We start from the raw sequence: 26,515 nt of genomic DNA on the forward strand, positions 1-26,515 counted from the left end.
GGGCAGCCCTGAGGCAGTAGAGGATGGTTCCAACCCAGAAATTTGGCAGGCTCCCTTCTCAGGTTTAAAAACATCAGAGTAACTCTCTGTACAACTTGAGTGTCCAGAAGTCTGTCAGCAGCAAACATCCCGAGTCTTCCCCGGGGATTGGTGAAACAGCTTCTCTGGGGTTCATTTTAAACTTTCCTTCCATAGCTGTCAAAAAATAGAGAATACTGGAGACTCACAGAGTTGGAAGGGACCTTGGTGATCCTCCACGCCTTTGCTAATATTCTATTCATTTACTCATGCATTTATTCACCCAACAGATATTTATTGAACACCTACTCTATCCAGGCACAGTACTGGGAATACAGCCACAATCAAGAGAGACTCATGGTTTAGCCCTCATGGAATTTAAGCTCGGGTGGAAGGGCAAATATTAAAGGACACAAATAAATATGTAATTACAAATTATGATGAGCACTCGGAAGGAAAACTACTGGGGGCTCAGGGAATTACGGAGACTTAATTTAGAATGATGGTCAGGGGGATAATAATAGCTAAAATCTATCAAGTGCTCACTCTGTGCAGGCTTTGTAGTAAGCGCCTCACTTGTATTACCTCATTCAATCCTCCCAATGAGTCTTAAAGGAGGTACTGTTATTATTGTTGCTTTGTTACAGATGAAGAAACTGAGGCACAGAGAGGTGCCCAGGCTGGGACTGAAACTGAGAGCTGTCTGGCCCTCCTCTAACCTCTAACATCCCTCCCCCGAGTGGGAAGGTAGCCTAGGAGGACTGGTATTAGTGCTGAGAGCTGAAGGATGAGGTGAGGGGGAGGAAAAACCAGAGAAGTTAAGAAAATGCTGATAATGTTGGCCAAGGATGGATCTTAGACGCCAGCACTGTGCGAAATGCTTTACCAAAATGATCTCACTGAATCCCCATAACAACTAGGAAAAATGGGAATTCTTATCGCTTTTCTGCAGGTGAGGAAACAGGCTTTGAGAGGTCAAGTTCACAGACACTGGACCCCTCTGGATTCTGCCCTGCCTGGGCTGCTTGGACCTCACCTGTTGGGTAGTGTCAGTCAGGAGAGTGGGAGATGAGGGAATTGCCCTGGAGCCCACAGGCCTGCTTGTTCTGGGCCAGGGAGCATCCCGAGGAAGGACGACTCAAAGGCCCCCTTTGGGGCATGGCTGCCCCTTTGTGCCATGACTGTGAGGGATTTCCATTTCTCTTTCCTCTGGCCAGAGCCCCAGGCCAGCCTTCTTCTAGGTCTGTTGGCCCAGGAGCTCATAGCAAATGCTTGCCCTCCATTCCCCTCTTCTCTCCTACCTGTCACCCCCACCTGTAAATTAGTGACATGCTTGTCACCTGCAGTTCGTCTCTCCTCCTCTGTCTGGTGTCTTTCTGAACACCCTCCCTCTGTGTGCACCTGAGGTCACCCCTGCCCCTGAGTTGTGTTGTCCCCTTCCCCACCTCTAGCTGATCTTCACTGAGCAGAGGTGCGGTTCGCTGAGAAAGAAAGGACCTCAGTCATGCACTTGGTGTGGAGCCCCGGGGACAGGCAGGAAGACATGGAGGAGACAGGACACGTGTGAATGGGGCACTGATCAAATACTAAATTCCTGAAAAATTTGCCAAGACATGGAGTTCCTTTCTTCAACCTCCTTGCCCTGACCGGCGGGTGAAGGAATCTATGCAGGTGGACAGGTGCCCCATGAGGTGGAGGCTTCTGTGTGCCCTTCTCGGTGCTCTTCTTGGGTTTATGGGATGGTTCTGGCAAGGGGGAGGCCACAAGTGGACAGGCCAGCTTTTTGTCAGCTTACCTCTCGGTCTTGGAGTAATGGGGGCCACCATAATCCTGGGCTCTGAATCTGATGAGGCTCACACTTGAAGGCAAATACCCGAATCCCCAGATTCTTGGAATCAAGACAAAAGGGAAGGCGGGGAAGTTTTCTTTAAGAAGGGGCGGGATGTGTGAGAGAGAAGAAGGCTGTCGTGAGTGTGGGTTGTGGATTTTGGATGACAGTCACTCTTTTTTTTCTTTTTTTGTGTGTATGTGGTTATTTATTTATCTACTTTTTTTTTTTACAACAGTTAACTCCTTATAAAAGTGACATAATTTTCTTATTAGTAAATAATGTATGTTCATTATAGAACATTTAGAAAATACCATAAACAAAAATAAAGTCATCCGTAAGCTCCCCCTTCAGAAATAACTAATGGGAAATTCTGATACCTGTCTTTCCAGCTTAATTTCTAAGCATCCACAATCCAGGGTTTGCTATTTCATTTTTAAAGAAGTGCATTCAGTCATTTAACAAGTACTAACTGAGCACCCACTCTGTGCCAGGCACTGAAATCACATTTTGGAAGCTGTCACACTGGCTTGAGTTTTCATTTAAAGATGCATCATGAGCACTTTTCCACAACAGCCACTCATGCCACTGAGCTTCCAGATTTAGATTTTGGGTACAATGAGGCAGTTGGCAAATTTTGGCCTCTTAGGTCTTATATCTTAAGAAGGAAGGAAGGATTGCTGAGTTTTGCTCTCCTTGGCACCTAAGGCAGGCACCGTGCTACAGTCCTGGAAAGAAAATGTATCCCTTTACCTAGGAAATAAGGAAGGGACAGAAGAAAGTTTAGAGCGTGGGAAAAACACTAACCCTTTATTTAATATTAGAGTCTGGATTTCTCCAAATGAGGGTTTGGAAAAAAGTGAATCCATTGTCCCATACAGAACCCTAACATCTTAGAGAATGGGTAGAACATTAGAGCATGGCTAGTTCACTTTCTTTAACGTAGAGGTGAGGGCCGGGAGCAGTTAACTGACTGGTTCAAGGACACAAGTGTTTGATGGCACAGCTGGGACAGGAACCTGGGGAGCTGAGCTAGGGAGAGTTGCGTGATGGTGGGGGGTGGATTTGATAGAAGTAGTTCAGAGAGAGCCCTTGCGAGGCAGACATAGGGGCTCCAGTGGCTCTCCGTAAGTTTAGACACTGTGTTTAGAGGAGGTTTGCAATACAGTTTTGATTTGCTGGTCCCCTACCCTGTTTCTTGTGCACAGTGTACCCTGTGCCATCATCTCTCAAATGCACATCTGTGTTTCCATGGAGGAGAAAGACAAATGCCCTCTGGAACGCCAACACTACTCACACCCCAAGCTGGCCAGCTGCAGGCTTCCACAAATTCAGTTGGGCAGAGCTGCTTCCTTTCCCAGGACATTGTATTTAGTGCTAGGGATACCAAGAAAAGTTAGAGTTGACATTCTGTAGTGAAGGACGTTATGAATGTACGTAATCATGGCTAGAAGCCTGGATCCAGAATAGAAGGGACCGTAGGGGTTTCTAGGGAAAGGATGGGGGTTTCCATGTAGAGGATGGGGGTTTCCTTAGAGGGGATGCTTACTTCCTGCCAGGGAAGGGAGTGTGAGGAAGGCTTTACTGAAGAAGGGGAATTCATAAAGTATGACGTCAGCAGACGGGGAGGACTGAGGATGACAGGCCAAGGAAACAGCCTGAGGAAGGAAAAGAAAAGAAGGACTTTTCTTCAATACACAGGAGATTGACCTTTATAGCACATGGATGGAGGGCTGAGTGAGAGATGTGAGTGGAGAGGTATGTTCAGCAAGTTTTTGAAGAACCTGGGTTGGTTGGCAGCTATTTCAGTTACAGTGATCCCTGTGATAGGAGTCTGGCTTAACCATAGAGCTATTTTATTTTATTTTTATTTCCATTTTTTATTTTTTGGTGAGGAGGGTGGGTTCACACAACCAACATTTTAGAGAATGAATCTCAACTTTGGTTCAGTGTCGGGGTGTCTAATAGCCAATATTATCAGGGCCTCAGGCTGGCTCTGTCTGTGGTAGTAAATGGCTCTGAAGCTCTAGAGCTCAGGTCCGCACACTTCACCCCTCAGAGCGATAGAGGACTGCTCTTCCCCCAGCCATGGAACAGACATCTTGGGCTTCATTTTGGTTGTGGACCGTGGGGCCCAATGCAGAACATGGTCCATGTGGGTGCACCTGACTCCTCCTGGCAAATGGACAGGAAGGAGGAAAGGCAGAGCAAGAGGGTAACTATGAAGCACCATGCCAGTCTTCATCAGTCAACACTCTTCTCCTGTGATTGGTCACTCTTCAGAGAAAAGGGCGAAGGATCTTTTAGGGAAGCCCGAGGATTGGCGCTTCTTGCAAAACACTCCTTAAGGGCGTTGTGGTTTCCCAGGCAGAGCCTGAGGCACAGGACCCTGAGTTCATGCTTTATGGATTTGAGTTTTTAATTCTTTTGGCAGTGTGTACATGCACACCTCCTCCAGGATCAGCTTTGATTGATAGGTGCCTTCTCAACATCACTGTTTCCTCAGGGACCTGAGGGCTTCAGAATCACTGTGCTAGCTTCCGCTTGTATTTAGCTGCCCCTCGCTGGGGTGTTATGTGCCCTGGACTGTGGTTGGAGAATTAAGTTGCTTTATGTCTTTAAGTCAATAGGATACTCTTTGTTCCTGGTCCCTGAAATGGAGGTAGAAGCCTGTTATTAGGGGGTCCACCCGGAGCTGGCCAGAGGGGGCTTTTCTCACTTGGTGATTTTCTTCCTGGGTAGGAATCTTTTTAGGTAGCTGAAAATTGAGCTAAAGTAGGGGGATAAAGGGAGCAGGCTGGTGGTGGTCGCATGATGCTCTCAGGTTTCAAATGGCTGAGCTGCTCTGAGCTGGCTCGGGTGGGCTCTACACTCAGGGCAAAAGAGGTGTGTTTGAATATTAGTTTTGTCGTTCATAGCCATATGGTCTTGGGCACTTGGCTTTTAGGTTTCAGAGAACAGCTATGGAGGACCTCCCGGTTCCAGGACTGCCTTGGATATGTGGATGTTTCTTATTTTGAATTATCTCTGAGGTAGTGGTGAGAATGAAGCCCTAAGTCGTTGAGGGGCAGCTTCATGCAGACTCTGTGCCCAGGCTATTCATGTGCTATCCAGATGCCCATGACGGCCCATGAGACAGGGAGAGGTGTCTTCACCTTATAGATGAGATAAACGGAACCTCCGAGAGATGAAATAATTTGCCCAAGTCCTCTCAGCAACTGAGATGCAAATGTAGCATTTTCTGACTTTAAAGCCTGCTCTGGGTATCATTGTGGTGGGAAAAACATGAGCTTTGGGGTTACATAAGCAGACTTAGGGTAACCCCCTGCTTGTCATTTACCAGCTGAGTGGATACGTTACCTGCTGAGCCTAAATGTCATTATCTATAAATCAGAGGTAATGACATAACCGTTGTAGTGGAGGAAAGCTCAGAATCAAGTGACTTATGCAAGGTCCTCTAACTAGTAGTTGGTACAGCCAGGATTAGAACCTACATGGTCTGACGCCAGATCCACACTCCATTCTCCCTACCATCTTGTTCTGCCCGGAGTACGATAATATGAGCCATGGCCGTGATAATAAGAGTGGTGATCATCCTATTTTGTGTTAGTCAGATTCTGCTAATAGGATGCTTCTGCTTCTGGTGATGGATAGGACAAGCAAGGAGATTTTATTTTCATCTTCCTCTTTCACTCCTAATGCCTCCATAAAGGTTTCCTTGGGAGTAGGAGTTGAAGAAATGAGACTAGGGCTGAGTGGAAAGGTGGGCTGTTAGGACCTCAGGATTTTGGGGATGTGGTCATGCAGAAGGTGAGTGAAATCATCATGTGGCTGAGTGGGACCTGCTAGAATCTGTCCTGTGTGCTATGGAGGAAGAGCAGTCCATAGATGGAGTTGGGGAACTCTTGGACTTTTCTAAAGTGATTATTCAGTAAACTAGCTCGTATGGAGCAGCCATGTACCGTACAATTGTGCTACCCACACTCCTGTAGGTTTGGTATTGTCACCCTTCTTTTAGAGATGGAGGAACAGGATGGAGGGATTAAATTGCTCATGGCTCTTCAGCCAGTGGGTACCAGGGTTCAAAATAGGGCTGAAGGCTTTTCCACTGTAAAACATCTGTGTTTAGAACAACTTGCCCTTTCTGCATAGTTCACAGACTCAAAAGACTCCTCTAATTCCTTCCCACCTTTTGACAGTTGAGGAAACTGAGGCTTAGATGTCAAATGATTTGACCAAGGTTCCACAGTGGGACGAGATCAAGCTCATGGTCACCTCTCCAAGGTAGAGCGGACACCGGGAGTGGCTGCGCAGGCAGGAGAGTGGTAATAACTAATGGGGCATTCGGACCACAGTGCTGTAGGCTGGTCTTTAGAGCCTAATTTCAGGGCTCGTGGAGGATTAGGGGGCAAATCGGGAAACCACGGCAGAAGCCGATGAATAAGAGCTGGACGTCACTCTGGGGCCTGGATGCCCCAGACGCTCAGGCAGCAAGAACAATTGTGGACCTTGTAAGTAGGTGGGCTCAGTTTCCTGAATAGGGAAGGTGCAGGCTACCCTGTTCACTGAGTTTCTGGTTCTGTGGTTATTATGTCTCGATTTCTTAAGACCTGAGACATGGGCTCTGGAATCAGACTGACCCACATGCAAATACAAGTGAGTCTGTTCTGTGTGGACAAACTTAGGGCAAGTTACTTGCCTTCTCAGAGTCTCAGATTTGTCATTTTAAAAACAGGAGTAAGGTCACACATACCCTGCAGAGTGGTTGGGAATATTAAATGAGGAAATGTAACGAGAGCACCTGATTTAGTGCTCTCAGAATTATACGCCTGGCCTGGACCTCGCACGTGAACTCAGATTTGATATCCACCTGCTTGATCCATAGCTCTCTACCTGCTCGTCTAATACTAATTCGATCACATTTTACAGCTTTCTCAGCTCTTTATTCTACCTCCCGCCCTGACCAGTGCCACCCAGTTTTCTTGTTCTAGAAGCAGCAACTCCGTCGTGCTAGTTGCTCACACTTAGCACACTTAGAACTGGTTTTCTCCTCTCATCGTCCACGTTTAATCTCTCAGCAAAGCCTGTAGCCTCTTCCTTACAAAATGCACCCAGAATATGACCACACTCTCACTCCGTGGTCCAAACCACTGCTACCACCTCTCTCCTGGGTTAGAGCAGTGTCCTCCTTACTGGACCCGGGCTTCCACTGTTGACTCCATCCATTTTTTTTTTTCTCCACACAGCAGGCTGGGAAGATCCTTTAAAACAAGAGTCAAGTTACGTCACTGTGCTCAGAAGCCTCCAGTGGTTTCCCAGCCACTCCAAGTGAGCCCAGAGTCTTAAGTGTGACCTGCCAGGCCCCACCAGATCTGGTCCCCGTGGCCTCCCACCCTCTCCTCGCTTGTGCTGCCTCCGTCACAGTGGCCACCTTGCTGCTCCTTGAACTTGCTAAGCCCCGCCCAATCGCCAAGCCTTGGTCATGGCTGTTCCTCTTCCCCAGGGCTCTGCTCATTGGACGAGCCTTCCCCAACCACACTTTGCAGAATCGCGTTTCCCTCCCCAGGACTCTCCTCCCCCTGCCTTACTTAATTTTCATAGCACCTAACACCATCTGACATATTACACGTCTGTTTATTTTGCGTATTGTCTGTCTGCTTGAATAGGTCCTTACCACCCCAAGGGCTGGCTGGGGCTTTGTTTTGCTCACACATGACACCTCGCATGGGGGGAGCCCTCGGTGAACACCTGTTAGGTGAGTGACTGCCTCTCCTTCCCACTTTCACAATTCAGGCTGCTTGGTACAGTGGGCCACTTCTTGCCTCGTCCTTGAGGGTTAAATGAGAATGTATCGTCATCTTTAGTTCCCTTTCATGAAGAGACCTGGAGCTGTTGGAAATGGCTTTATATATTTTTTCTCACTTTAAAAAGGGAGACATGTGCCACGTACATTGCAAAAGGAGGACCCCCCTACCCCCTTAAAAAAGCCAGGAAACAGAAATGCGTAAAGAAGAAAATGATCATCTGGAGTCCTGTCTCCTAGAAAGAACCACTGTTACTGTCTTCCTGCCCCTCCGCCTCAGGCTTTCCTCAAAATCATGGGGTTTCTTTCTTGGGGAGAGAGATGAATTGGGAGGGGCATTCTACAAATGAAGGGTAATATTAAAGAAACTGGTGACAAAATGACAATGCTAACCAGCAGTGTTGTCTGGTGGAAAGGGTGAGACTAGGAATTGGAAGAATTTGGCCTCCATCTGTGACTCGCTCTTATATACGGGAGTCCCCCCTTATCCTCAAGGGATACGTTCTAGGACGCCCCAGTGGAAACTGTGGAGAGTACTGAGCCCTCTATATACTATGTTTTCCTATACATACATATTGATGGTAAAGTTTAATTTATAAATTAGACACAGTAAGAGACGAACAATAGTAACTGATAATAAAATAGAACAATTATAACACTAGGCTATAATGAAAGGTATGTGAATGTGGTCTCTGTGATTGGATAACTGAGAAGGCGGCTAAGTGATCAGTGGGTGGGGAGAGTAGACAGCATGGAAACGCCAGACAAAGGGATTATTCCCATCTGGGCCAGAGATTTCATTATGCTGCTCCGAACGGTGTACAATGTAAAAGGACTGAATTGTTTATTTCTGGATTTTCCATGTAATATTTTCTGATCGCAGTTGACCGTGGGTAACTGAAACCACAGAAAGTGAAACCATGAGTAGGGAGAACTACTGCCTTAACAAAGCATTTTGTTTCTAACCAGATAAGGGAAGACAGAGACCACTTAGGAAAGGTACGAGAGCAATTCACTTGCCCCTTAGTTTGCTTATTTTTCAAAGCATCTACCTAGATGGAACATTCTTAAAGGCCATGAGAACTGTGTGTTTAAACGCAAGCAGATTGATTCCTAGTGGGGTGTGTGCGGCTGGGTCGGGAGTGTGGGAACTGACAGCAATTGAAGGACTACTTATCTGTGCTGGGAGCTTTACACCCAGCGGTTAACTCACTGAATTCTCATAGTAACCTTAGGTGGCAGGCATTGACTCACGTTTTATAGACCAGAGCATGAAGGCTTAGAGAGGCCATGTGGCTTCCCCAGGTCTACCCCCTTGGGAGCGGTACATGGTCTGGACTGGGCTGTCTGACTGCAGAGCGTAACCACACAACCGTGATGAAACCAGGCTCCCAGATCAGTGAGAACGGAGGGCAGGTGGACCAACAGGAAGTGCATTCAATGAAGCCAAGGGAGAAGGCTGCAACTTTACAGGGAAGGACCCCATGTGGGAATCCCCCTGCTCCCAGAGTTGCTCTGCTGTGTGGCCAGATGGGCCGTGAGAGCCTGGTTCTGTGTCTTTGGTGGGGAGGTTGACTCCCAGACATGTCCAAAGCTGGTATGATGGCATTGGAAGTTTGGAGGCGGTGCCAACAGTGTGAAATGATGAGGAAAATCTTGAGATGGACATGGTAGGAAACCAGACAGCCACCCACATGACTCTCCAGCTCAGGACTTTTATAGCAAGTGATTCCCTGCTAGATGGATGTAGAGTTCCAGAAACTGGGTATAAGCAGGGGCATTAAATCATCCCTTCTCTTCTTCGAGCTGTGTGCAAACTCTGAGTATCTGGCCCTGGTGATGGGGGCTGGCAGGGTGGGAGGGTTGTCCTTTGCATTCATGAACACCCTTCCAGCCGGGCCCGTGGACCAAAGTATAGATTCTTAATAGTCCTGTAGGGGTGGTGCCACGTGGCCCCAGAACAGGCATCTGAGTTATAGCCCTGCTGCTCTCTGCTGTTCAGAGCTTGGTGTGTGTGAGTGTGTGTGTGTGTGTGTGTGTGTGTGTGTGTGTGTGTGTGTAGGGTAAGTATTGTTTGGATATTGTTATACTGCCTAAGGACAGGAGACGGCTCTCCTGGGAATTAATGCTGTTCCGATGTTAAACTGATACTTACACTCAGATCTTATCTGCACAGGAGATGCCTGTGGTTTCATTGTCACTCTTGAGTCTTGAGACCTGAGTGGGAAGGAGGGGGAGAGGGATTCTTAACTCAGTGGCAGTGCAGGGTTTGAGGTGAGGTACTTATTTATGCTTTAGCTGGGTAGGAAATACTGAATTCACCATCGCCCTGCAAAAGTAGTCCATCTCTCAATTCTATTTCTCAGGGACAAAGAAGTCCTCTTGGACTCCATTCATTAAACAAATCTTTATTGAGCACCCGCTGGGTCCAGACACTGTGCTAGGCGCTGGAGATGGAGTACAGACAGTGGTGTGGGTGATGGCTGGCAATTGAAATATATTTTGGTGGTACCATCATCAGAATTGATGATAAATTGATGATAAATTGGATGAGGGCAGATCAGTGTGGAGGGTGACTCCCAGGGTGTGACGTGAGTAGCCATCAGAAGCTTGGCATGAGCTCTCCTCTCCCAAGAAGTGTGGCATGGCTGCAGATTGGTAGGGTAGATTCCACATATTTCTGAAAAGGGAGGCCCTAAGAAGTATCAGCCATTGAGTCTGAACATGTGCATTTTTCTCTTCCTTACAAGGAGTTGCCATTCACCAGTATTTCTCTATTTCTCCTCAATCTTCCCAATGCCTCCTACCTTCCTGGTCCCCACCTTTATCGGGAATAAGAATGTGAGGACCTTTATCGGGAAAAAGGAGGAAAAATATACTTCTAGAGCATTTACCGAGTAAAGGAAACTTCAGAAAGCCTATTCAGCTTGGGACCCAAGAAGGCAAATAGGTCAAGGTCAAGTTTTGATAAAGTGGACATCATTGTCAGAGATGACTCCAGCTGATAATCTTCCAAACAATTATGGAATTATGGAATATTAGTGCTAAAATGAAACTTTGTAGCTTGTCTAATTTAACCACTCATTCTAGGGACACGTGAACTGAGGCTCAAAATGGTTAAGGATGACATCAAGTCACACAACAGGTTGGTCTGGCTGGACATAGGGACACAATATAGCTTAAGTAACTGTAAAGTTGGGATGGAGAGGCTGGCAAAGTACTAAATGAAGGGATCCCAGAGAGTCAGGGCAGTGCTACTTAGGAAGTACAGGTTTGCCCAGGGGTCTGCTGGAGTGAAGGGTAAAGGACCCTCTCCTATAAACAGAACTGGCTCTCTATTTCACTAAGATACTTGAGTATCAAGTGGAAGTGGGACTAAAGAGGTCAAGGTGACAGCTGAACTAGCTAGAAGACAGAGTCGAAGGTCGTCTGTGAGCCCATGCCTGGAAAGCCCTTTCCTTAGGCACTGGAGCCATTGATGTGTGGTGGCTTGAGGGCCACCCTCTTTGTGTCCCCCCCTGCCTCACCCAACCTGTTCTGCTAGACGTGGTGTCACAGTGCCTATTTTCTGTAGCTGGTTGTCAGGCCATGTCTCCCTCTCTGCCTATAGGGATGAAAAGAGACTCTGCTCATGCTCTAGCCCAGTGGAGATGATGCAAGCTGGGTTTGGGGCAAGGGCGTGATGTGCAACCCATATCAGTCCATTCCTTCCATGTGGGAAGTGTTTTCTGGGTGCACTGGGCTGAGCGCCATGGCCAGAGCCACAGATTAATCCCATTGTGGCTTTGCGTTGGCATTTTGATAGGCACAGTTATATCTGAGCATGGAGAACTACTAGGGTTTCCAGGCAAGAATTCCCGCCCGTTCTCAGGAATTTTTTTCGCTTTCCCGTTCCCGAATCCCAAGATATAAACTGTTTTCTGTTCTCCATGATGAATCGCTTCCACAAAGTGACGGCCGATACTACCAGCCTGGGTTCAAGGAGCTGATTTTCCCGATTTCCTGACCAACTTTTCTCGGGATTTGGGAACAGAAAAGCGAAAAAAATTCCTGAGAATGGGTGGGAATTGCTGCCCGGAAACCCTAGTGATAAATAGGAAAAATGTCTAAGAGATGCATTGTGAGTAGTACGTTTATTTCCCATTGTGGGTATCACTGGGTTCAAGGAGCCGATTTTCCTGATTTCCCGACCAACTTTTCTTGGGATTCGGGAATGGGAAAGCAAAGAAAACTCCCAAAAACACGTGGAATTCCCGCCTGGAAACCCTAAGAACTACAGACTTTTCCTTTGACATTTAAAATGAAGTTTCACACCTGGTGTTTCTCATGTCTTGCCCAGCAGAGTTAGGAGAGGGTTGGGGCGGTGAGTTCTGGCTGGCATCTAGAGTTTAAGCTTAGTGCATTGGGGGGACAGAGTCCTGATAGCACTAGTGTGAGCCCCTTGACCTCGGATGTGCAACTTCTGTGAGCTCTGGCAACTGTGGCTCAGTGCTCAGGATGTAGACGCCTAGAATGTGTGGACAAGGTGAGGTCATTGCCACTTTTACCCCCTGGGGGTCAGGACTTGACCTGGGATAGTCTAGCTGCATCTGGTAGGAGAAGGGACAGACTCATCTACCATGCTGGCCTGGGACCTTCGGCAGAGTAGGAGAGCCACCCCAGTTGGGGGACTAATGGGAGTGTAGTGGAGATGTCCCAGAATAAGAAGAGGGGCCAGAGATGAATGTGGGTAGAGGAGACAGCAGTTGTCGAGTGGGGCAGGATGGTCCAGCATCCGAGGGTAGATATCTCCATCACCATCCTGGTCGGCACCTGACTGGGTCTGCGTTTCAGAATTGAGCCCTCTCAGGGGCCCAGCCTGCAGTCCACACTCCAGGTGGCACTGCCCCTTGGCATTGGGTTGAAAGCCGTTTGTCTTTGTGTCTGATCTACAACAGCTGCTGATACAGAAGTAGCTCAACTGATGACCTGTCTTCCAGAGCACTTGGCGAATCCTGTGAGGCTCAGTGGCTCAGACATTCCAGAGGCGTAACACTTGGTAGAACTGTACATGGGGGAGGTTACTTATGGTTCAATTTAAGCAAGTTTTAAATCTCAAATCGAGACACTGTTTAAGGTCTATAGTTCTTAAAAAATTAGTTCCCAGGGAAAGTAAAGAAGATTAACACAAAGAGCCTACTATGACCCAGGCACTGTGCTAAGCATTTTCATTTGCATTATTCACTTGTTTCTTCACCGTGATTCTGAACAGTGTTCATTCATTCACTCATTCATTCATTCATTCATTCATTCATTCATTCATTCATTCAGTGTCTGTTAAGCACTCTAGGCTCTGGTGATACAGTAGAGTATGGGGTAGACCAGGTTTTCTGCTCTCATAGAGCTGAAATTCTAGTGAGAAGGGTGATAGACAATAAAAACATAAAAATTAGACAATTTCAGAAAGAAGTGACTGCCAGGAAAGAAATAAAATATAGTATGAGGTAGGTGGGTCCCTTTGGAGAGATGAAGGGAAAGCCGAGCAAAGAAGATGACATCTGAGCTAAGACCCGAATGATGAGACGGCCACGGAAGAGCTGGGGAGGGGACCGCCGTGGAACAGCAAGTGCAGGTGTCCCCAGATGGGAGTGAGTGGCCAAAGTGAGGAGAGACTGTTTTGTTTCCTCCGCTTTCCAGATGAGGAAACTGGACCTTAGAACCTGGCTTGTCCATTGTTACCCAGCAAGCCAGAGCAGATCTTCTAAGTCCAAACCCAGGATCTTTCCACTCTAACCTGCGGCCACCAATCGACTACTAGCTGTGCTCATTTGCAACAGCCTTTGTCACACATCATCTTATTCTGTCCTTGTAAACCATTATTAGCCCTGTTTTACAGATGAAGAAACAGAGACTCAAGTCTCAGTCACGTACCTTATCCAAGGTCATACAACTGAAAACCGGAGAAGGTGGGATTCAAACTCAGGTCTGTGTATTTAGTTACCACACATGAGAAGGTGGATTTGATGCCTGGGGGCCAGGGGAAATTTCCTTCACTTTTAGAGACAAGACAACTGTATGCCAAGGAGTGTGATGATTTCCCCATGTCACCCAGCCAGAAAGTGTAGGGTAGGTGTGAACGCTCAGGTCTCCTACCTCCTGGGCAGCCTATGTCTGCTCTAAGCACTGCCTTTGTCCGTGTCTGGTGGCCATGATGCACTGCTTGTCACTGTCACTTGGAGGCCTACTTGCTGCTGTTTAGCATAGAGGACACGTTCCCAGTCTTAGAGGTGGGCTCCTTAAAAGGTAAACCATCTGAAAATAGACAGTGAACACCTGTTACGGGTTAGGAATTATACTAAACACTGGGAAAGAACAAAATGAGGTGAATTGTCTGGTGCATTTTGGCGATGGGAAGTAATTGCCCAAGGGTGCCAGAAACGTTTGACCCCACCCCCTTCTAGTTGTGCGGGTAAAAGACCATTTAGACACTGCCTTTGCCCTAAGGGATCTCACAGTCTAGTTGGAAAGAAAGAGCAATAAACATGGCCATAATATGTTGTAATAGGACTCATTTATTCATTTGTTAAATTGTTATCTGTTCAGTTTCAATGCAGGCCAGGTACTGTGGTTGGTGCAGTGATAAAAGAGACAAGAAGTCCCCTTCCTCAGAACTTACATCTGGGGATCGGAGGAGGGAAAGTGACCAAAAAAGTATGGAAAATATGAGTACAAACTGGGATAGAGCTTTGAAGGAGAGGCCTAAGGAGCTGTTTGAACGTCACAGGAGCGCTGCCTTAGTTGAGTGCATTGGACAAGGCTTCCCTCTGGAAGAAATGCTGTGAACAGATGCATGAAGTGAAAGCCTCTGATGACAGCCACGCTAGGTTATCAGAGGAGCACCAAGGAGGTCACCGTGCCCGATTTGGGAGTATAAGTCAAGCTTCTTCCAGGTGGTGACATCCGCCTGGTCTTAAAGGAGCCTACCAGGCGAGGGGGTGGCTGGGATTCAGGGCGGGAGGGTGTGTCATAGGCAGTGGGAGTGGTGTGTCATGCACACACGTTTTGGCACCACTCTGCGTGATTGCCTTAGGAGACTTTCCTGCCCCACCCACCGGAAGCTGCAGAAATGTGGCAGTTTGCTTCTGTTTTGAATGTCTGTTCTCCAGCTCTTTTCTTTGAACTCTGCCCACGACTCTGTGAATGCCAATGCCAGCATATAAATTACCCAGCAGGCCTCGGCCCTGGCCCAGCCGGCCTGTTTGCTCAGTGGCACGCATGCATAATCAATACAGGAGGCTGGCACTGCTTTCAGCTGGGGGCTGGAGAAGACCTTCTTTCACAGACCTCAACCACACACTGGGGTTTATTCTCCCCATTCTTGTTTTCACTTCTTCTGGCTTCCACCTAACTCTGTAAGGCTGTGTGGCAGGATTTTGCAGGTGGTCCACTGTGACTGCCCCAAACCCTCGTGTCCAACAGCTGGGGAGGTGCTTGCTTATGCCTTAGCTCAACCTGGAGAACTAGGCTGCTGGCGTGTTGCACCTCTCCCTCTGCTTTTCCTCTTGCTGTCCTTGGCACTGCTGGGGCTTCTGACCACATCTAAAGTGTCCAAGGCTTGGTAGACAGGCTGGCAAGAGAGGGTAGGAGCACCCTCATTTCTTTCCTGGTTGGGTATTTACTGAGTGGTTATTTACAGTCCTGCCTCCTCCTCACTTGGTGAGAAGAGCTGTGTTGGCCCTGATAAGCCCCCTTTCCCCTAGGGGTATCCCTGACCCAGGATTATCTCTTTGAGACGTCACTGGAGTCATTTCCTTCCCATTCCCTCCTTTCCTGCCTAGACGACCTCCAATCTATGGCAGATGTGGTTGCTACATCTGATACCTTCCCACTCCATCCTTTCCTATTGTCCATTCTGAAACATTGATTGAGTGCTGCCTGTATATTTCAGAAAAACATGAACTACCTTATAGCTCTTCCAATGTAGAACAATAGACATTTGAAAATGTTTTCAGTTGAGAAATGAATATGACCCAGATGGAATCTGTGTCCGTTTTTGGAAAGCCCTGGAACCAGGCTCCACTCTGCACACTTGTCCTTTGGCTACTGTTTTGCTCATGATCTAAGACCTTGGTGCAGGTCTGAGTGGGGAAGGGCTCTGCTAGCCTGGTTTCTGCCTGGCACGTGAGTTTGATTTTCTTTTCTCCGCCTCCCTGCCCAGCCTCATTCTCTTATGAGCTGCCCTTCCCATCACCTTGCTAAACGGACAGCCCTGCTTCGTATCCTGTGACCTGGCCAACGCCATCTCATACGCCGTGCCTTGACGTATCAGGCGTGAGCACGCACGCTGCCCAGCCGTGCTGTGACCTGCAGTCTAGAGCTTAAAAAAGTGAGTCAGGTTGATGGTTTTGCTCCATGGGAGTTTGGAATTGGGAAACTGAGTTGGTGGTGGTGGTGGTGGTGATGGGGGTTCCTGAGCTCAAAGATCATGATTTAACTTAGGTTAGGAGATGGTGACCAGCAGAAAGGGGAGAATGGAGCATGGCACAGAAAGCAAATTCCGGGGGCCATGAAGGAAAGCAAAAGAGGGTGTGGCTGCTTCCTCTGCTGATGACTTTGTGGTCCCCGCCTGTCCTCCCAGCAAGCCCTTATCCTAAGTATAGTTGGAGGGGGTCTTTGTTTCCTGCAACCCCAAGGTTTATTAAACAGCGCAAGTATTCTCTGACTTGTCCAGCACTTAGGTGAGGGCAAGAAAACAGAAGTTTCTCAAATGGATAGCTGGCAGGAGGTTTTAGAGTTGTGTTTCATGTCAGGTAACTTCAGAGGTCAGTTCATTTCCGGCAGTTTGAGAAACATTCCTTAACTTGGTTTATAGCTGGCAGATTCCTGTTGAGGCCAGGTGATGGGCGTGTCTCGGTCATATGGTGATAGAGGAAAAACAAAAACAAACAAACAAACAAACAAACTTCTGACTGATCCCTGACTCCAAGGAAAGTTTGAGTGGCCAGAAATGGGAAAGCGCTGAAGTCAGCAGGAGCATGTTGCCAGAGCCTGCATTGTGGCTTGAAATGGACATTAATGAGAGGCCAAGACGAACAGCAAGAGGGGCCTCGTGTAAGAGCAGCCAAGTGCATCAGCCAGAGGCCGGATCTTGGCCAGAGCTTCTGGCGGTTAGATGAGGAGCAAGTGGGCACCGGGGGCTGTCACAGAGGCATCTATCCAGTTTGTCCACGGGGGTCCTTCTTGAATCTGAGGTCCCTCCTTGAGGCCTTTGAAATGTGGCAGTTTGAGTTAGGTGCAGGGCCCTCTGGATCTCCCTGATCATAACGATAGTAAGAGCAGTATACAGTCATTGTGACGGGTGCTCTGCTAAGCAGTTCACGTGCATCTTTTTTTTTATTTTTATCAATGGAGTTATGAGGCAGGTATCATGATCTCCCCATCATACAGGTGAGGAAACTGGGGTGCAGAAATCTTAACTGATTTCCCAGAGCCACACGATTAGCTCAAGGTGAGTGGACCATGGGTCCTGGCCTGTGACCACACAGCCATGCTCTTAAGCTGACTCGGCTACTTTCCTGGTTAATATGCACCTGGACCTGGAACCTTAGTTGAGGTCCCATTTCCTCACTTTGGCTGTGTCCCAGTGAGCAGCCCAGTGTCCCAGGAGGTTTGCCGAGCCCAGAAGGCTGCCTTGCTGGAAGACACCTGTTGATGTGAGCAGCTGCCTTGCCCTTTCTGAGGTGGAGGTAACCCCACCTGCTCTGAGCCAAGGACTCAATACATTATGTAGGAGTGGCTGTCCCCACGGAATGGATGTCATAGACTTTTGTACCTGCAGCAGGAGAGTGCCAGCTGCTTCTGGAAATGAATCAAAGCCCTGGAAGCTGGGGATGGATAGAGGAGAACAAGGGGGTAGGCTTCCTTGGGGGATCCCCCTCCAGATTGTGGTGACTCCTGGGGTCCAGCAATCCCTGGCAAAGCTGATGTGATGGGGGACATTTCAGGAATGATTTGCTGTCAGGAAGATGGTTGGAAACTCCTCGCAGATTCATCTGCTCTGGATAGGGGGAACTTGGTGCAGCACAGTGGCAGGCGATCTCGGGAAGGGGGCCAGTCTGAATCTTCAGTCATCTGTTAATGGGGCAATCGATTATGCTGTAGCGGGAGAGTCACCATAATTGGGCAGAACCATCAGATAAGGCTGCAGCCATGGGAGGAGACTGAACAAGTGTGTATTAGTTGAGAATGTGCAGCGTAGGGGGTGGGGTGGGGCCCGTGGAAATGCAAGTGTCAGTCTTAGTGCAACTCAGGTACATGGTCTCCAAGTGGGTCCTGGTGTCACCTGGGAACTTGTGTGAAATGCACATTCTCAGACCCCACCCCAGACTTCCTGGATCTGAAACTCTGGGGATAGGGCCCAGCGAGCTGTGTTTTAAAACCCTTCCCAGGTGATTCTGATGCCTGCTAATGGTTGAGAATCACAGTTGTAGCATAAACTAGGGTAAGCGGTGGTGTGGTGTCCTGGACAGAGCCTACAGGTCTCAGAGTGAGAGAAACCCCTGTGCTTGCTGGCTTCGTACTGTGTAATAAAAAATGTACTTCATAAATCCTCTTTGGATTTAATCCCATTAACAATGGCGATTCTCCAATGATTCAGGCAAAGTTCCCCATGGTCCAGCTACCCCACCCACCCTCATCACACAAAAAACTTTCACTGGACTTGAGTGGGAGGGCACCGATGACTTGATGATGGGTTTTGACAGGTGTTTCCTTAAGGTGGTATGCTGTAGTTGAATGAGACTGTGCCCTGGGGTTCTGGCACTACCTACCATTCACTAGGCTCATGTGCTGTGGCACGCCTCTTCCTGGCTCCTGGACGGAGATTCTTCATCTGTGAAATGAGGGTGGATTTGGAACCCTCGAAGGTCTCTTCCTGTGGCGACACACCACGGTTCTCAGAGATGTCCCAAGAAAAGGCCATGGTTACGTCATGCTGGAAACAGAAGTGTTGATGCTGTCACATTTTAAGCATTAATATTGGAAGCGACAGCCTGCTGACCATCTGGAAGAATCTCCCAGGACATTGAAGGCCCTGGACCCTGATTTGAGAACTGCAGTTTAGGACAGGTGCCTCATTAATAGAAATGATTTCCCCGAGAATGTAGCCAAATAGACTCCCTGACTTTGTACCAGCCTAAATTCTCTACGCTGTCAAGCCTTTTGAGGACAGAGGTTAATCTACACGAGAGGGTCATTCCCAGCCTCAGGTCTCTATCCATCTGACCCGTCTGGAGCCGTGGATCTGACAGCTTCCTTGGGGTAACTTGGATGGATATGTGTGCCAAGCTTTGCAGCCTTTGCAGGAAAGGCGGTGGAGAAACGGCCAGCCTGGGAGCATTCTGTCCTTCCTTGGCTGCAGAGACTGTTCAGGCGTGGGGGTGCTGGTGAAGAGTGAGAAGCTGGGGGTGGGAACAGGGGAGCCTGCGTTCAGGACTGCGTGTACTCCCTCGGCTTCCACGGGACTCTGGCATCAGAGGCAGAGAACACGTACCAATCTGTTGCAATTGACCTTTTAAGCCAAACCAACTTTATGTTTGCTACGCGAAGGGGCTGTTGACAAGTCTCAGGCTGGAGGCAGAAGGTGGAGGAGAAAGGCGAAATATCACTGCCTCGGGAAGGAGCTCAGGGGCTGGTGAGAGGGATCAGGTGGCAGAGCCAGAGCAGAGCGGCTGCAACATTGTCAGACATTCCAATGTGCCGCTTTCATCTTGTCTGAGGACGCACTTCTGAAGCGCGACTGGGGGTCCCAAGAAGGTGCGACTGGGGGTGCACCATGAGAACCTCTCTTGGAGTGAGGTCACCAGGGCAGAAACAGCAACCCAGGCCATTTCATCTAAGGTCCATTTCAGGCTAAGGCCTCGACCAGGGAGAAGAAGGGTGGCTGATTCAGGGGCAGCTACGAATGGAAGAAACTCCCACAGCGGCCCCCCTTTTATCCCTCCTGAACCTCTTTTTCCACCATCATCTCAGGAGGTGTGATGCTGCCTTGGGTGAGCCTTGCTGCAGCTTCCAGAATTCGGGGAGCTGGGTGCTGTCCTGGGTGCAGTAGGAGGGAAACAAAAGGCTGTGTGATTTGAAGTTAGCATGACTCCGTTTCCCGGCCTGGAAATGCAGGCAACACCTGTTCCTGTCTCCAGCCAGAGAATTTTTGACAGAGTTAAAAAAAAAAGGAAAAGGGAGATGAAGGAATTGAAATCAGCCTCTGCAAAAGGACTTTGTGGATTACCTGACGGTCCAAGATGTTGCAGCATTATTTTTCTGTTTCTGGGGATGTCAAGAGTAAAATGATGTGATGTTTGTCAAGTGCTTGGGTTCACTGTAACCAGAAGGTACTGCTCGGGGCTTCTCTGCAAGGTGTCCTGTCATGGCTGTAAAGTGAGGTCCTAGGGGTTGGGGGGAGGCTCAACTAGGTACTAACGTCCCTCCCAACTCTTAACTCTATGATACCTGTGAAAAAAATCTGCCAGATGGGAGAAAGAAATGACGGTGACGGGTGGACCTTCTTGTTCCATATGTGTTGGTCGAGTGGTCTACACAGATCCCTTCCCGCAAGCCTGGTCTTCTGCTAACACCCAGAGAGGCGCTGGGGGGTGGGGAACTTGTCCCTGTCGGCTAAGATCCCCTGGCCTTTTCCAGGACAAAGTGAAGAGAGGGAAATGGAACCAATTTCCAGGTTCCCTGTGCCAGACGTGGGGTGAGAGTCTTGGTGTGAATTATTCAGCTTGATAGTACAGTGAGCCGATGGGATAGATGGGGTTACTCATCTCCATGCTCCAGAAGAGGACGTGGAGGGGCAGGGGCATCAGACACTTGAATATAGTTGCACAGCCAGCAAGTGGAGACACTCAGCACACAGGCCTGCTGGGGGCCATGACCCCCACTCTACTGCCCTGGCTGGGATGGGGGCTTGTGGTCTCTTTGAAGACATTTGTGAAGAAGATGCAAACATGCAAAGGTTCATACCTGGGTCCCTGTGCTTTCCTGTTGACATGAGAGATGTTTCCTTTCATACCCAAGTCCAGTGAGAGGGCTCTCTGAGCAGGGCTGAAAGTGGAGTGTGCCCTGGGGGGCTTGGGTTGTGAGTTACTGGGCAGGTGCGAGGTGCCAGGTGGGCTGAGGGAGGCCCCTCCTCATTGCTTCAGCCTCCCCTGTGTGAAAGGAGGCTTCCTGGGCCCTGGGGGAATATTAATTACTCATTGTTGGCATTCTGGAGCTGGATAAAGTGTTCTCCCCGTGGTACTGTTTCGGTTAGACATCAGTGACTTGCAGCATGGTGTGTTTTGTGTTTGGCTGTGGCTCCCAAGTTTGATGTGTTTTTTTTGATCCCAGTGTTTCTCAGTGACTTGGCTCAGTTTCAGAACTGGGTGGGAAATGTCACAGGCTCTTTTCTAGTTGGTGTGTTTGTTTTATTCTTTTCCTTTTTGGGTATAGCCAGAAGTAGAGAGGTCGAGAAAGGAGACATAGTGAGTTGGACTGACCACCTCTGAGTCCAGAAACTCGAGTTAATTCTGTTTTATTTTGTCCACTAACTTGATAACTTTGTATTACCACTATTAACACACACTGTTTTATTTAATGCAAATAATACACAATACTGAAAACTTTAAAAACTCAGAAAAGCACAGAAGCCAAAACAAAAATCACTGTTTCCTATGATGTACCACTATTAACATTTGGTATCGATTACCCCAGGTGTGTGTGTGTGTGTGTGTGTGTGTTCACCTTTTTTTACAGAAATGAAACACTGTGTACTCTACTTTTTTCTGCTTTTAATATTATAATGTGAGTGTATTACTGTGTCAATAAACATTTTTTAACCTTTTATTTATTTATTTATTTTAGTTTTTATTTATTTATTTTTAAAGATTTTATTGGGGAAGGGGAACAGGACTCTATTGAGGAACAGTGTGCACTTCCAGAACTTTTTTCCAAGTCAAGTTGTTGTCCTTTCAATCTTAGTTGTGGAGGGCGCAGCTCAGCTCCAGGTCCAGTTGCCATTGCTAGTTGCAGGGGGCACAGCCCACCATCCCTTGCGGGAGTCCCACCGGCAACCTTGTGGTTGAGAGGATGCACTCCAACCAACTGAGCCATCCGGGAGCTCAGTGGCAGCTCAGCTCAAGGTGTCGTGTTCAATCTTAGTTGCAGGGGTCTCTGCCCACCATCCCTTGTGGGACTTGAGGAATCGAACTGGCAACCTTGTGGTTGAGAGCCCACTGGCCCATGTGGGAATCGAACAGGCAGCCTTCGGAGTTAGGAGCACGGAGCTCTAACCGCCTGAGCCACTGGGCCGGCCCCTTAACCTGTTATTTAAAAGGTTGCAAGGATATAAAATATTCTATCATATAGATGTAACAATTTATCCCTTATCATTGGATGTTTCAATCTAATATTTTCTATAATTGGAAATATTACTGTTTCTTCCTCTAAAAGTTAGGCCATGTTACCATTCCACCTGAAGTGTATATGAATAAATATTTTCCAGTACTCTTACAAGGTATTTTTGTTAATCTTTGCCTATCTGATAGGACCAAAAAAAAAGGTATTTCACTGTTTCATCCTTGAGCAGTTCTAAGAAATAGCTGAGCATGTGTGAATGGATTTATCGGGACTGTAAGGAAAAAAGATGTCGGCCATCTCAGTTTGTTTTTCTTTATTGGCCTCCTTTGATTTTCCCTTTGTCTGTGTAATGCAAAAACACCAGCTCTCTACCCTAAGGGAAGAGGTCTATATAAATATCTTTTAAAGGATATTTGTCATAGTTTTATTTATAAGAGCAAAAAAGTTGAAATAGCCTAAGTGCCTACAATAGGAAATTAGTTAAATTAATGATGATCATGGAATACTATGCAATCATTAAAATAATTTAATGGCATAGGGAAAAAATCAGGTTATAAAATAGTATGTACATTATTATGATCTCAATTAAATAATGTGTAATAGAAAAAAGGCTATAAAGGTTAATGTTAATCATTTCTGAATGGTGTAATTATGCTTTCCCCCCTATATTTTCAAATGTTTTAAACAGGTACATATTTACCATTGTAATCATATACAAAACCAATGTTAGCCAGCGAAATCTAAAATACTATACATGGAAATAAAGAGCTTTGAGTAACTGGGTTCTGGATCATTTAGGACCATTTTATAAAGGGGCTAGCGTCATAGTAAGGTGTACAGGAATAGCTTTTCTCTGCTCTTCTGTCCTGTGTGTGGACTCGGGCACAAGGTGGTGGGGGAAGAAAACTATTTATGGTGCTCACTGCCCTGGGCCACAGGGTGTGTAGGATATGCCATCCAAGGCACTGATGGCTCCCAGGACCATTGGGGTTGGTGTTTAGAAACTGAAAGCAGGGAATGCCAGAGGATTGATGTCTAAATGTCATGTGGAGGGACAAATTGGGTTGTGTTTGTGTATTTCTGATAGTGACAAGTATACTGGGGAGAGAATCCTATGCTAGTCTCCTCACTTACTGATGAGAAATGGAAACCTAGATGGATTGGGTCACTTGCACAAGCCAATGTCTTTTTATTTTCCATCAAATTATCCCATTGCGATAGTGCAGTATATCATGTTTTGGGTATGTCTGATTGACTGAGATGATTTACAGCATACTTGGATGGCTTTGAAGTAATTAAAGTTGCTTGGTTAGAGTTTGGATGAAAAAGGATTATTGAACTCTCTGACTAGTAGGATTGTTTGGCGGGGAGGTTAGTGTCAGTCTTTTTCTCACTAATAATTATTAAATGATATACAGAGGAAGAGGACATTTTGAACTTTCTGATGAAGAGGGGTGAACTAGGACAGCTGGCAGAGAGATGAGTCAATGGTAGAATGGATTTATTTTCCCCAGATTTGGGTTTCTATGTGGAGATGCCCTTGTTTTCTGAATTGCAGGCTCTCAATAGCATGAGTTTTTCTCCTATTATGTCTTTCATCCTGGATGAATGAGGAGAACTCTGAGAACTGGAGATTTCGTTCGCCTTTGTGACTTAGAGCCTCATGCTGTGTTAGCTTGTTGGGCATCACTCTTTAGTTTGTGGGTCTGTCCTGAGGAGGCAGTGGTTAGGGTGGGAAAGGACTGGAATTCATCACCAGAGAGGTGCTCTTAAAACAAGTGAAGTGTATAGGAGGGAACGAGCAGGGCATGACAGCTGTCTTCAAATATGTGAGCGGTTGTCATAAGGAACAAAGAATAAACTTGTTCTGTGTGACTCCTGAGAGCAGAGCTGTGATAGATGAAGAGAATGTTATGGGGAGACTCATTTCAGCTCAGTGTGAGGAAGACCTTTCCAGAAAGTAGAGCCTCTCAACAGTGGTCAATGGACTAATGGAAGTGTCCAGCGAGGCCTCCAGATGTTTACCAGAGGAGATTCCTGCACTGGGTGGGAAGTTGGTCTAGATGACCCCTAAAGGCCATTGCAGGTTTACTCTTCTAAAACGCTGTGTTTCTGTCTACCAACTGGGGACATTAGCCATTCATTAGTCACTATTTATTAAGCATTTACTGTGCGTGTCATATGTTCTGCTAGGTGTTGGAGATATAATGGTGAACAAAACGTAAGATCTTTGAGCTTATAATCCATTGAAGGAGATAAATGGTAAATAGATTATTGTAAGTTATAAGTCCAAATCCAACCTAGTAAAGTATAGGGTGCTATGAGGTCACATAGGAAGGGCACCCAGCTTAGCTTGGGGTGAACCGTGGAGTCTTTCTGGAAAAAGTGAGGTGAAAGACCTAAAAACATGACTGACTTGGTTAGGCCAAGAGGGTAAAGAAGAGCAGAGAAAACAGCCTGTGTAAAGGGAGGGACAGCCTTCTGTGTTAGAGACACTGATTGCTGGGGGAGCGGCACGTGGTGACAGGCATGAGGCTGACGAAGTGGGCGGGCAGATGATGAAGGGCCTCGTTTGCTGAGTCAGAGTGTGGAATTCATGTTGAAAACAACTGGGAGTCATTGAAGAGCTTTGAGAAAAGAAGTTGTGTGATCTGCCTCAACTTTTGGAAACACCACGTTGGTTCCAGTAGGTGAGAGGGCACCAATACTGGCTGCAGGGAGACCAGTTAAGACTCTATTTCAGTAATTCAGGTAAGAGATGATGGTGGAATTAGCCTACTGTAGTGGGAGTGCGGACAGAGGTGGGTGGGCAGCTGGGACGGAAGAGTTCATACTGAGCAAATGAGAGGTTGGGGGTGCCATTCACTGAGGTAGCAAATTTTGGGGTTAGCGGGATGCTGATGAGTCCAGTTTGGGACATGTTGGAGTTGAAGTGCCTGTGGGACACAGAAGTGGAGACATCCTTTCTTTCTAGTTTGTAAACTATCCAAAGGAGGTTCATTTTTGTCACCTGATGCCATGGAGGAGTTTTTCTATGTACAATGGGACTTTTCTTCCAAAACGCTTTCGTGACTAGTTCTCACAGAGCCTCACCCCGTTCCTGTGAAGTGCAGTAGGGGAGTGTCTCTCAATGCGTAGTGCTCAGACTCAGTATTCCAAGAAATGGCGTCTCTGTGTCACAGGCAGTTTTCACTCACTCATCTCCCAGGAACACGATGGTTCCCCATCTGTAGTCTGCCCAGAAGAGAGTGGCCGGGATGGTGAAGGGACTCAACATTGGTTCCGTGAAGAAAGAGTTTTCTCTCTGTAAGTAGAGAGGAACAAAGGCCCATTGAGACAGCCACAGCTCTACAAGGTGTATTGGTTTCTTAAAGGCTATAAAGGCTCACCCCTTCTTTTTGATTCATTTCTTCTATGGGACCCTTACGTGTCTGAGTTCTCTAGCACCCTGTCCCTCACCCTCTTCCCTTATACTCTCCCTCCTCTTTCTGTGTGATCTTATCTACTCCTATGGTTTTCACTGCTGTTCAGAGGTGGCTGAGTCCCCAATGGTCCCTCCACTTGCGCTCCCTCATACACATTAGATCACCACATCCCGGTCCTCTCTTCCCACTGGCACCTTAAAATCGACAGCTATAAAACCAACGGTTTTGGCTTCAGACCTACATATACAACTGCTTACTGCTTCTTGCAACTGAGAATCAACGGTAAGTGGAGAATCAAATGTGACACACCCAGGTCTGCTTTTCATCATTTCCTGCATATCCGAGTGGCAGCATCTCTTGTCTACCCAGGAATGTGAGCTGGAAGGTGACAGCCAGCTGCAGTACCCCTCCCCCGCCCCATTTGTCATCACACCCCTTTGGTTCTTGCTTTTATATACCTGTGGACTCCATTTGCTCCTCTGTGTCTTTCTTGCCAATGGGCCAGCATCAGCTTTCATCCAGAGCACTTTGGTGCCTTTTCAGGTAGTCTTCCTACCGTCCGTTCTTTTCTTCCTTCTCTTCCTCTCCCACATACCATGGGGAGGATTGTAAGGAAACAAAAACCCAGTCACACCATTCTGTGCCTAAAACACTGCCTCCCCTGTAAAATCTCCTTAGTGTGCATGAGCAGGGGCTAAGAGTCTGACCTCTGAAGTCAAACTCCCTGGGTTCAAATTCCACTGCCTCGCTGAACTATCTTGGACAGATCATCTAACCTCTCTGTTTCTCAATTTCCTGAATGATAAAATAGGGGCCAATAATAATACCTACTTCACAGGGTTGTTATAAGGATTAAATGAATTCATATTTGCGAAGTGCTTATTTAGTAAATACTACATAAAAGTTTGTTAAATAAAATAAACATACACCTCCTTAACTTGACAGAAGTCTTTCAAAATTGGGCCCCTGTTGACCTCTCCAAGTTCAAGTTCTCAGTCCTCTTGCCCTTGGCACTGTGCCTCCAGCAATACTCAACAATTTGCTGTCTTTCATACCATTCTGCTT

The 26,515-nt window shown here is 47.3% G+C and overlaps 1 protein-coding gene across 37 annotated transcripts in view; it reads left to right on the forward strand.

Moving 5' to 3' along the window:
• Positions 1-26,515, forward strand: part of NRXN3 (neurexin 3) — a 1,515,532-nt gene that overhangs the window by 10,957 nt on the left and 1,478,060 nt on the right. The window lies entirely within an intron of this gene.

The sequence above is a fragment of the Rhinolophus sinicus genome, chromosome 3 (genome assembly GCF_057876585.1).
Source record: "Rhinolophus sinicus isolate RSI-liver-muscle chromosome 3, RSI-T2T, whole genome shotgun sequence".
In the NCBI taxonomy this organism is placed as follows: domain Eukaryota; kingdom Metazoa; phylum Chordata; class Mammalia; order Chiroptera; family Rhinolophidae; genus Rhinolophus; species Rhinolophus sinicus.